Source organism: Pteropus medius, unplaced genomic scaffold, assembly GCF_902729225.1.
Source record: "Pteropus medius unplaced genomic scaffold, Ma_sr-lr_union100, whole genome shotgun sequence".
NCBI lineage: Eukaryota > Metazoa > Chordata > Mammalia > Chiroptera > Pteropodidae > Pteropus > Pteropus medius.
Window position 1 is genome coordinate 22,589,205 of NW_024349802.1, and position 11,287 is coordinate 22,600,491.

The 11,287-nt window shown below is 40.6% G+C and overlaps 1 protein-coding gene and 1 long non-coding RNA gene across 15 annotated transcripts in view; one reads left to right on the forward strand and one right to left on the reverse strand.

Moving 5' to 3' along the window:
• The window catches only part of LOC120581624 (uncharacterized), a 57,956-nt gene extending 48,422 nt beyond the window's left edge, over positions 1-9,534 (reverse strand). For all 3 annotated transcript variants that reach the window (XR_005647352.1, XR_005647351.1, XR_005647353.1), the window contains exons 1-2: positions 9,500-9,534; positions 7,637-7,724 (exon numbers count right to left, since the gene is read on the reverse strand). This is a non-coding gene — a long non-coding RNA (uncharacterized LOC120581624). The remainder of the gene's footprint in view (positions 1-7,636; positions 7,725-9,499) is intronic.
• The window catches only part of SGCD (sarcoglycan delta), a 1,323,040-nt gene that overhangs the window by 1,293,224 nt on the left and 18,529 nt on the right, over positions 1-11,287 (forward strand). The gene's annotated exons all lie outside the window — the stretch shown is intronic.

An 11,287-nucleotide genomic window follows, 5' to 3' on the forward strand; every position in this document is an offset into this window, starting at 1 on the left:
AGATGGAGAATGCAACGGGCAGGCATCCAAGTGTGGAATTCAAGGCGGAGGCCTGGGCAGATGTCGGTGCGGAAGTCATCCATGTAGAGGTGGCGACCAGGCCAGGACACTGGTTAAAATCACCCAGGCAGTGAGTCTTCATCAGGGTCAGAGAGATGAAGATGAACTGCCACTGAGATAAGAGAAAAATGAGAGAGAGAGAGAGAGGTGTTCCAGAATCCAACTGTTATAAGTTACAAGAAGAAGTGAGGGATACACTGCGTCGCATACTGCTGAGAGACTGACGAATAGGCCGATACTGAGCCCACTGGGTTTGTCTCCATGATGGAAATGAAGAGAGCAAAAAGACTCAAATATTTAAAGGAGTTTTGCTCTTAGAGGGAGAGAAATTAGGCCGTAGTGGGAGGGGTCTTTGAGAACAACAGAGATGATGCAGTGAGCCCGTATGCTGACGAAAATGATGTGAGAAAGGAGTGCGGAGAGAATGGCAAGATGATTTGCATAAGCAGAGGAGAGGAGAGCTGGGGTGTGAGTGCAGGGGTTAGCCCTGGAGCATGGAGAGGGAAGGCTTCATGAAAGGAGTGAGGGCCAAGGTATGTGAGTACATACAGATGCAGGTTGATTAGTTGGTGGGCATGTATCTAAGGTCTCTGCTGATTGTTGTCTTTTCCTTAATGAAATAGGAAGCAAGGTCATTAACAAAGCTGACTGTAGCTTTCTCTTTTGATTCCGGTTTCTCTCATGCGGGACTCCTGAAGACGGGAACTATTGATCACATAAGTAGTAGACACCTGAATGTAGAAGTGACCGATCATAAAAGCAATGGGTTATTATTTGTAGAACACCTGTGTAATCCTTACAAACTTTGAGTGCCCTGTAGTTTAATCCTAGAGTGAAATCACATTCTACAGGCAAGGGTAATTGAGGGGGAATTCCATTCTTTATTCAGATCTCTCGAAGAACATAACGGGGAACCAGTCTCATGATCTACAGCATCACGCACTGTCACCCCCATCTTATTTCAGTTTACCCTCACCCACACAAGGCATCTATTCCACACCTCTATTTTTATACCCACTCTGCCATCCACAGGGTGGTCAATTATCCCTCTGTACCCCTCTTTGTCTGGTTCTTATTAGATATATCAAATTCCTTTCCCAGTTCTGGAAGGAAAAAAAGCAGCAAAGACAAATTCTGTCAGAAAAGGAACAGGACAGAGGTGAGAATCTGAGCAGGCAAGGCCTAATTTATTTTTGAGCAGATGTGGGGAGGAGAGAAAGCTGTGAACACTCACACGCTAATAATTTTTGTCTTGTCACAACTATAATCAAAGCCCTGACGACAGTGTTGTCATAAAATCTATACAGCCACTATTCTGGGCTTTGCATTTACTCTGTTTCCTGGGCTACAGGCTCAGAATTCACCACAATAAATTCTTCCGTGACTATTCAGCTCCCCTTATCACACTGTTTTATTACCTCTTCCCAAACTTAAGATGCAACATGTCTTTATTCCAAATAGAGTATCTCAGAGAGGAAGCTTGTGGGTCATCTTATCTAACGTTTCATCCAGTTCTGGAAATATTCTCGTAACTTTCCTGACAACTAGCCATTCGGACATTATAAACAACCTCAGCCGTAGGCCTCGCTGCATCATAAGGCAGCTCATTCCATTTATGGAATGTTTTACGTTACAACACACTAAATCCCTTCTACTTCTAACCCTCGATTCTCTGCCTGACCTCTGAGACTACACAGTACAAACACATCCTCTCCCTTTTTCAGGGAACCAGTCATCATCTTCTCTATCTTGTCCGCTAAACATCCAGTCAGCCTCTGAATCACAAATATGTCCACATTCAGAGTGAAAGCTTTTTGCATAGTTTTTACCTGCTGGTACATTAAATATGAAAGACTATATCTACTTGAAGTGCAGTTCCACATAGCCCTTTGCTTGGAGAGGATTAAAAGCTCCTCGCATGCCACGCTATCAAACCTCATGGAAAGGTTAGAACTGGATGAAATTAAATTTTTAAATGCTGTATGTCCCAGGACTCCTACGAAGAATAAAAGCGAAGGTGTACCACGCTTATCTGAAATTGAGAGGCAAGATGAGGGAGTCATCCACATTCATCCAACTGAACTGCGATCTCGGTCCGGTTCCTCTACATTCTTCTTCCATCACATTTATTTAATGCCTGCAAATTCCAGTCACTGAACTAGGTGTTATAGTTTCAACAGTGGGCCTTCCTTCACTTACTCATTCAGCAGATATTTATTGTGGACCTACAAGTTGCTAGCACTACCCTACCAATGGGAGATAGCGGTGAATAAAACAATCAAGAAAAGAAAACCTTCTCTTTTGGCACCTAATATTCTAGTGGGGTAGGTAAATAATCTCACAGATATGTGTGAAATTGTAATAGTTACAAAAACACTGTGAAGGGAAGATTCAGGATGCCACAAGAATGTGTCCAAATGATTAGGGAAGCCTCTTTTGAGGAAAGAATGCTAGGGCTCTAAAGGATGTCCAAGAGAAGGTCCCTGGCAGGGGAGCACATGGGCGAGCACAGCCTGCGATGGAGACGCACAGCATGTGTGAGAGCTGGAAGGAAGGCAGTGTAGAAGATCAAGGTCGGAGATGAAACTTGAGAGGTAAGAAGAATGCAGACAATGTAGGGATCTGTGGGCCATTAGTCTACCATCAGTGAGGACCCACTGAAGCGTTTTAAGCCAGTTTTGTGTGTCAAACCTAATCTAGTTTTTATTTAGAAGAAATCACTCTTGTTACAATGTAGAAAATGGATTGGAGGGGACCACAGTGAAGACAGAGTTAGTTAGGAAACTATTACAGTAGTCCACGGGAAAGAGTCCAGTGACTTGGACCTGGATCACTGCAGGGGGTGTTGAAACAAATGACAGATTTCAATATATAGGAGATAAAACCAATGGGTATGATGGTGATTGGAATTTGCGAGGTAAGGGAGGACAAGATGACTGTAATAATCCCCGACGAGGTCTGCCACCTTTAGCACCTGCCAGTCATCTAACATGGAAAATAACCTCCTGCACATGGCCAGGCACTGGGTGTCATTACAGAGTTGAATGTGATGCTCATATCGAATGCCTGATCACTATTATGTAACTTCTGGGTAAGGGAGCAAGACAGAACTGTAGCGTAGAAAAGTATCATAATTGAATGTTTTTCTAGGTGACATGGCTTTCTAAAAGCATTTTTTAAGTTAATTGTGCTGGAGTTTTAGAGTGATGTTTTTAGAGGGTATAAGTATTTGTTAAGCCTCCACTTGGGGCTTTCTGCAAACGGGTGGAACCTCTCCCTGAAGACATAACCACATAGTCACCAACCCGAGCCCATCCTCTGGGAGGATCTAGAGTGACTTGAGATCTACCGGTGAGTTTTACTGAGAATGTGTCCTTTGTGCACGTCACAGTAAAATATAACTTCTCTAAGACTTATATGAGCATGGTTATTTTTACTCAGCCTTTCACATTGTGTTCTTCAGAGTCTCTATCATATGAGGAATGAATCCTAGGTAGTAAGTGTGGCAGTGCCACTTACTGGGATAGCAAGCGCTGATACTATGTAAGGTAGTAAGTGTGGCAGTGCCAGTTACTGAGATAGCAAGCACTGTGCTTAAACTGGGGAAATGTTAAGTTTGGATGTCTGAGATGAAACACAATAATGAGGTATCGATAACAATACAAGTCTGGAGTTCTAAGGAATTGTCTGGAATGGTGATGCCAAGAATGACTTACACTACGCCGGGGGAGGGTCAAGCTTGGTCAAGGAGCATCACATATTAGAAGTATTGTCTTACAGAACCATTTATCCAAGGAAGGCTAAACTAAAACCTCCCGACACTGAGCTTCTATGATTCATCAATAGATTGTCATAGAACCACTTGGGCATCTGATTAAAGTTGTCTGAGCATAGAATCAATGGGTTTAAAGAAACTAGTCTATCTCCGCTAGGTTGTAGAATGTATTAGAAACAGGAGTATCAGACATAATCCAAAGACAGGCCTGATGGGTTTCAAATTCGGTCTCAGAAGATTGTGTTTCTAGGAATTTATCCATTTTTTCCAGGTTGTCCAATTTGTTGGCATATAATTGCAGTGTTTTCTTATAATCCTTTGTATTTCTGTGGTGGTGTCACTTTTTTTCCTGTTTATTTAGGCCTTCTCTCTTTTTTTTTTTTTCCCCCCCTGATCAGTTTTATCTTTTTAAAGAACCAGCTCTTGGTTTCATTGATCTTTTCTATTGTTTTTAGACTCTCTTTCCTCTCTGACTTTTATGATTTCCTTTCTCCCACTCACTTTGGGCTTGCTTTGTTCTTTTTCTAGCTTCTTTAGGTATAACATTAGATTGAGATTTTTCTTATTTCTTCAGGGAGGCCCGTGTTGCTATAAATTTTCCTCTTAGAAGAACTGTTTTGGCTGAGTCCCATAAAGTTAGGGTCATTGTGATTTCATTTGTCTCAAGATGTCTTTTGATTTCTTGCCTGATCTCATTGTTAATCTATTTAGTAGCATGATATTTAGCCTCCACGTATTTGGGTGTTTTTGAGTTTTCTTCTTATAATTGATTTCTAGTTTCATACCTTTGTGATCGGAGAAGATACTTGATATGATTTCAATCTTCTTAAATTCATCAGCTTATTTTGTGGCCTAGCATGTAGTTTATCCTGGAAAATGTTCCAAGTGTACTTGAAAAGAATGTATGTTCTGCTTTGGGATGAAATGTCCTAAAAATGTCAATTAAGTCCATCTGGCCTAATGAGTCTTTTAAGGCCACTGTTCCCTTGTTGATTTTCTTTCTAGATGATCTAATAATGTCAATGTGGTATTCAAGTCCCCTACTCTTACTGTTTCTCTCTGCCCTTATGCCCATCACTATTTGCTTTAATGTTTACAAGAGCATAAATGTTTACAAGAGCTATATCCTTTTGTCGTATTGATCCCTTATCATTATGAAATGCCCTTTGTCTCTTGTTACAACCTTTGTTTTAATGTCTATTTTGTCTCATATAAGTATTGCTACCCCAGTTTTTTTTTTCATTTACATGAAATACCTTTTTCAATCCCTTTACTTTCAGTCTGTGTGTGTCTTTCAGTCTGAAGTGGGTCTCTTAAAGACATCCTATGTACGGGTCTTGTTTTTTAATCCATTCAGCCACCCTCACGTCTTGTGATTGGAGCATTTAAAGTAGTTATTGATAGATGCATATTCTCTTGCATGTTGATGACTTTCATTGCATGTAGTGCTGGGTTTGGATTCCTTTCTCTAGTTCTTGTATATCTCTTATAGATTTCTGTTTTGTGATTACCACGTGCCTCCTCTACACCAAGCTGTGTTTATAGCAGTCTATTTTAAATTGATGGTCACATGTGCCTACTTAGCTGAAGCTGTGATCCAAGTCTGACTGCTGCTTATGCCAGGCTTGGGGCCACTTAGCAAGAGGTATAGGGCACGCCGAGGCAGGTTGCTTCTTGTTGGGGGTTTGTGGCTCTTTGAGAGATTTTAGGAAATTCTGCAATGCGAGCTGAGGCAGGCCACTTGTGTAGAGGAATCTCTGGGAACCCACTGTGGGGCTGGGACCCCCCTCACTGCTTAAGGGGTACCTCCATAGCCGAGATATCTTGATTCTTAACAGCCACCGTACGGGCGTGGGACCTGCTCCGTCTCCGCTCAGCCAGTCCTCAAGGGTGGTGGGTCTATAATTTAGCTGTGATGCGGGTGTGAAAAGAGGTGAGCACAGCACTGATCTACTCCGCCATCCTAATGCTAGGTTCCATTATCAGAAATTGGGTCTTCGTCTGCAAGGCAGTTATCCCTTTCTCTGTAGATGAGTGCTCCCTGCTTTTGTTTGGTCCTAGTCAGAGCGGTAAACAGAAACTGGCTAGTCTCAAAATCAACTCCAAGGCCTCAGAAAAAAAGAATCCTATTGACCCATCTGGCAGTGCCCCGCCCGCTAGTCCAAACATCTCAGTGCAGTTAGGCCTCACACAGCCTACTGTGGAGGTCACTGGAGCAGAATCTCTGAGGAAGGACATAAGCGGGCCTGCCCAATTGACTAACATGTCTGTAACACCATGTGATTTTCTTCCAATCTTAGGAGAGAAAAGAAGAGCTTTCTGCTTTACAATCAACTCAGTTATCTTGACGGTTATTAATCCATACATCCATATTTCTCCTTGGGTAATTATTAAATTTATGCATTCTATTTTCTGGCATCTAAGGAACTCTAGGACTGGCTCTTTGAGGCTTTTTTCAGAATTCAGTCATCTCCCAAGAAGTTTATACTTCTCAACCGTATTTACGTCACCGATCTTATTTTGTATCTAAGTATTGTCTTCATGTAATCCATCTTGAAGATGGCTACGCTTAACAATTTTAGATATATTGGCATCTTTAATTCTTTTTCAGAGACCTTGCTTCCTATCACAACAGCCCCACCCACTGTCCATCTTTCCTGAACGTGCCACAAGCACCTCAGCATTTCTAAAACCAGCCCGTCAGCACCACTTCCATCTGAGCCCGCTGGCAAGCTTAGTAAATGGCAACAGCAAGACATTTCCCGAATCTGGATGTCACTTCCCTCTCCATTAGCCCCCCTAACCTGCCTGACTGCATTCTGTCTTGTCTGCCCTGCAGAGTTTTCTCTTTCCTGAAGCCAGATGGTCTCTCTAAACAGTCCTACCAGGTCACTGTTTCACATCCTTCAGAGGACAGAGTCCACAACACCTTTTTAGGCCAACAAGGTCCTGATGGCCTGTCCTCACCTCCACCCTCTTTATGTATAACAATCACCTTAGCTCACCCTGCTAAGTTTCCTTCCCATGACCGGTTACTTTCTTCCTGGGAGACTTTCCTAAGCTCCCCCTCTAAGTGAATTAACCTACCACCCCAGAGCCTCTGCCTTATTGTCCTTCTCTTATGATAAGTGCTTTCTGCTATGTTTCAGTTGTCAGTTTACAGGTTTGTCTGCTCTGGCAGAGGCAGTACAGTGAATACTCATTTCAGAACCAGACTGCTTGGGTTCAAATTCCACTTTCGCTGTGACCTAGCTATGTGAATGTGGGCAATTACTCTAACCTTCCTCTGTGCCTCACTTTCCTCATATGCAAAACAGGGACAGTAATTAAATCTTAAACAGTACCTTATTAGATTCTCGGTACTAACCACTATGGCTAGTACCCAGCCAGGCCTGAATAGCTGAAGAGACAGTCAATGTTCAGTAGTTGATCCATCCAGGTAAAGGCAGATGTGACAACACAGATAAACCAATATATCATCTTCTGGTCAATTCTTTAAGACATAAAGAACTCAAGAAACTCAAGTTCTTAGAGTGATTCAAAATGTTAGTAAATTTTCAGCAGAAGTTGACAAAAGGATGTCAGAATATTGGTCTTTCTAGGTAGACGCTAGAAACCGAATTCTTAAGCACACTGGAAAGAATACAAACTGTGATGTTAAATTTAGATTTGAATCCTAACTCAGCTGCTTACCTGTGTGTTCCTTAATGTAAATCCCTTTTTTCTCTGTTTCTTCATATATAAAATGACAATAATACAATATAAGTCATGAACTAAAGATTATATGTATAAATTACCTACCACAGTGGCAAACAGGGAAGGTAAGCAATGCATTTCCCTTGACAAATCACCTTCCATTATTTACAGACGTTTCTTGTTGATGTAAAATCTAAAAGGTAGGTTGAGGAGATAAGAATAGGAAAAAGTTTGTACCTCATGAATATTAAATTGCTTGACTCCATCTATGATAAAATAGTTAACATCTCTGAACTATAAAAACATGCCAGGCACTAAGTGTCTTATATTCAATATCGCATGTAACCTTCCCAAAGTCCCATGAGGCCAGTACTAGCAGTATGGTCATCTAGCAGGTGAGTAAACCAAAGCCTATGAAGTTTTTAGAAGATAAACAAGGAAGACTACTTCATAGCAGAACTCAGAGCCTCTTCTGAAACCCATGGGGATATGATAGCATAGAATGTGGAAGGACGTGGTCTCAACACCAAGGTCAAGTTTTCCTGTGATAGCTATCTGTTAGCCAATAGATTGCCCTCCAGTTGTCTAAGAGCATTATTTTTTAACTATATCCTGCACAATGGCTATTTGACTTTTTCCCCAGTTACTCCAGGATTCAACCACATTAATAAACCTGCTCCTAAGTCAGCTAGCTCACAGAAACATCCCTTTTACAACAGATTTGCACCATAACTGTTGGAAATTGCCTGATGATTAATGCTGTCCTAGAAAACTATATTGCAATGAGGTTCAGGATTTATCGATAAATGTGATGATAGTCTTCTATCTTTGTTTATATCGATAATTAATGTAGCTCAGGAGGGAGTCCTTGAAACCCTGTATAAGCAAGCTTTATCCCCACTGGAATAGATTACAGCCATATGTCACCATTCAAAAGGTAATTGGTACATTCATTAGAAAGTAATTGAAAAAAAGATTTATTTTAATGCCTTATAATAAACAAACATTATTGTTAGCAGCGATATCTCCACCATGTAAAGAATTTGCTTTACATCAAAATATACTATATACTATATTTCATTCTTGGATTTTTCTGAGAAGTTTTTACTTACCTTGTTATGACTGAGTAAAGAATAGCATATTATCATACTATGATTGTTCCTTTGTAAACAAGATCTTGCCCTTACGGCCACATGCCTTTACTGTTCCCATGATTTTCCTTGCAACAGGACCTAGGTTAATCTATATCCCGCAAATGAAAATCTCCCACGTATGTGAACAGAAATGTTTCTAACAGTGGGTTGGAGTAAAGGCCTTTGAGACTGAGCTGCAAGGTCTGTCTCTGTCTTCCTATTCTGACTTTTTAAGGAGACATCCTGAGTTCTAGGGCGAGCTTTTATTTAAATGGCATTGTAAAAGCAGGGGTGATAAGTACAAGCATTTTTTCCTCTATTTGTTATGTGATAAAAGTAACACATGAACAGAGAAATGAGCAGGAGTCTCAACACCAGACATAGGCATGACTAAAAAGGACCACCCACCCCCACCCCACTGAAGGATCTGAAGTAAAAATAGATCAACAGTTATTTTCAGAGTTTTGCAACTTTGTGATCTGCTTTAGCGAGTAAAACCATTCTACTTAGCTCTTCAACAAACCGAGATGAAGAGCAAAAAATCCCTAAAGGCCATCTGCGGATTGAAATGAAATCATGCTTTTAACAGGTAACCAACAATCAAAACGAGAGTAGAAGAGAATTTTTTTTTCTAACATCTCGAACAAGCCATGTTTAAGAGCCTTCCTCCTTCTACTTGAATTAGGATAGAATAGCCTAAACCTGTACTAAGCACTAAATAAACATAGCTGTATAAGGTGACTGTTGGAATCTTCATTTTTATAGATAAGTTAAGCATCTAAGCTCACACAGCTACTAAGTGGAATGTCAGACCCCAGATTCAGTGTTTACTTACTCTGCTTCATTGCACAGCTGCTTCTCGAACTAGGATACATAAAACTGTAGAACTTGACACGTCTTCCTCAAGAATGTTTTGCTTAAAGGTAGAAATCAAATAATTTAGCCAATGATAAATTAAAACATGATTTTTCCATTAAATAGGGATATTTTATGCCATTGAACACAAAATTGTATAAGCTGAATACAATAAACTCTGGCTGTTTAGTGGGTCCTGTGCCCATAGGAACATAGTCTGTGATAGATGATAAGTCAATGAAAGGTTTTAAGAAGGCTACTTTGAAGCCAGACAGTCCTGGTCAAACAGCATCCCGCCTCTGTGAGTCAAGTGACTGGGTGGCCTTGGGCAAATCACTGCACCTTAGCGAACCTCACCTGTTCAATAGGGATTCTACCTGGTACTGTGGTGGATGCCCTGGGCCATGTGAACGTCCAAAACATGTACAGGCTCAGCCCCTCGTGATCATTATTATTAAGCAGTCACAAATCAGGGACCTCTGTCCACGGTGCTTTCCAATGCTACTCCGGGCTTCCTATAGTTAGCCTTTTAACTAAGAGAGGATCCTGAAATGGATTGTCAATAACCAAATTAATTATTTCATGGCTGGACCAAAAATGGAAATGTTAAATGATATATTCACATCTGAAATGTCCTTCAACACAAATAAGGTACTCCCTAAGTTTTACTTGATTGTCATTTACTTTTCCCCTAGAGTCCTAAAACTTAGTTGTTATTCTAACATTTGCTCATTCTCAGTAAATAGAAGCAGTTTCAGGATAGCTCTTAAAAATGTGGGGTCTGGTGATAGAGCTGTGGTTGAAACAGCTACTCCCTCCTCGCTGTGTGACCTTCGGCATAACTTCCCCAGCCTCACTTTCCCTGTGTGTAAAACGGGGGTGAATAACAATATTAATAGTATAATGACCTCATTCTAGAATCGTTTTACTAGTACAGAGCCTAATACGTGGTGAGTATAATTTTTTATTAAATGGCTTTTACAAAATTAAACGAATAAAGTATAATTATTCGCATGTGAGATATTAATTTCTGCTTTTCAGCCTTCTTAGAGCTATGTAGCTCACTGGTTTTGGTCCCCACAGACAAGGATTCTTATACAACATATACACAAACAGATGCAGAGTATTCTTTAAGATGTCTACTGAGTATTAGCATTGAAGATAAAGCAAGATCGTTGTGATCTCTTGCATTACGATCATATGGCAGTCAACACACTCACTTGCTGTTATTCTGCCAAAATCTGTAACAAAGTGGACTTTAGGGCTGGTAGAGGAACTATTTCAACTGCTACTCCAACCCTCTCATTGCATAAAGGAGAGTGGGTCGCCATGACAACTTAGTGGCAAACCTGGTACTAAGAATCCACTCCTAGTCCAGTGCTCCCTCTACAATAACACAATGTCCCATGGGGCTGAATTGACTTCCAATCCAGATTGAAGCTAGTGATTTCATGTAAAGGAAAAATCTAAATCATGTTTGTGAATTTAATTTTTATTCTTTGCTAAAATAATTGACAGCCTATACATTTCATCATCCACAAAGAGGCACACATAGAGTCAGGTTAGTTGCATGGATCATTAAACATTCAGAGAGCGTCAGATCTTATTGAGAAGACTTGAGAGTTATTACTCTCATTAATGAGAGCTGGGAGTGTGGAAATGTACATAATTTCTTTGATTTTTAAATCAATTATTTAGTTCCTTTCTCATTTGAGAAGACTCTCCCAGCGTAAAGAATGTAATGGTTCGGAGATGGTAGGGTCCAGGA